At 39.5% G+C, this 1,027-nt stretch overlaps 1 protein-coding gene across 1 annotated transcript in view; it reads right to left on the bottom strand.

Moving 5' to 3' along the window:
• Positions 1–911: 911 nt before the first annotated feature.
• Positions 912–1,027, bottom strand: part of LOC122786637 (solute carrier family 66 member 2) — a 23,910-nt gene continuing 23,794 nt past the window's right edge. Inside the window, exon 6 of the mRNA XM_044053086.1 lies at positions 912–1,027. This exon is cut by the window's right edge and continues 1,446 nt beyond it. The gene's annotated coding sequence lies outside the window, so the exon portion shown is untranslated.

Below are 1,027 nucleotides of genomic sequence, written 5' to 3'. Positions count from 1 at the left end.
CTCACCTCGGCTCTGACAGCTGTGCGTGTCGATCTTTGTTATTCACACCCTGAGCATTTAGGCTGCTATTTCCCATTACTATGTTCAAATGTATAGCGAGGCTCTAAGAATGTGCAACACAGAGTGAGTATATCAACACACACCAGGATTGAATTTGTGAAATTTGGAAAATATGTCCACGTTTCAAAGTTCACTCGGCTCGTTTTTATTTATTTAAGAATAACCTAAAAATGGTTTATAGTAAAGCATGAGGATGTGACGTATAAACCCCAGGATGTCCATATAAGGACGTGTGTTATTCCCACTGCAATTTACCACGGCTGTTAACAGAGAACATCCACATAGCTTTTATCTTCTTTCAGGTTCTGACTCTGGTTTTTAGAAGTGGAAAAAAAAAGTCCAGTCTCCAACCTCTGTGTGTAACACGTCTCCAGTCAGACACAATTCGAAAAGTCCACAAAACAAACTCAAAAGTAAAGAACCGCACACTTTTGTAATGGAGTCGATGAAGGAGCACCCTGTCCTCAGGCTCTCATTCAATAGTTAATCCCTTTATGTCTGTACTACATTTCACACTGGAAATTTAATTATAGTAAAAACAATCAAACCCATTAAGTAAACAACAGACTGACACAGTGTCTGCATCTGCATTCTGAAATTAGATTTTCACACCAATCATTTTACACCTTTTCCTTGTTGCGACACCTATTGTGAGAGTTTGATGCAAATGGCAAACACTACGTTACAGTTGATATGCCTACTTACTGCTTTAGATGGTGAATCCCAAAGAAGGACCAGGTCTGGCGAGCTGTGACACAAACACCTCCATCAGGTCTCTCCACGTCGTCTTTAATGAGCGACTCTTTAATGAGATTCTGGACAAACCTTGAAACAAACTGTTGAACAAAGTGTTGAAGGATAATGTCGCTCACTGTGGTGGGCTGCTGGCATTTTAATCGAGAAATTAAATACAAAACAACCAATGTAACATGGTGAAAACTGAATATAAGAACCACACTTCACATTC

Source organism: Solea senegalensis, linkage group LG20 (genome assembly GCF_019176455.1).
Source record: "Solea senegalensis isolate Sse05_10M linkage group LG20, IFAPA_SoseM_1, whole genome shotgun sequence".
NCBI classification, from domain to species: domain Eukaryota; kingdom Metazoa; phylum Chordata; class Actinopteri; order Pleuronectiformes; family Soleidae; genus Solea; species Solea senegalensis.
This window is presented reverse-complemented; position numbering and strand designations above follow the sequence as displayed.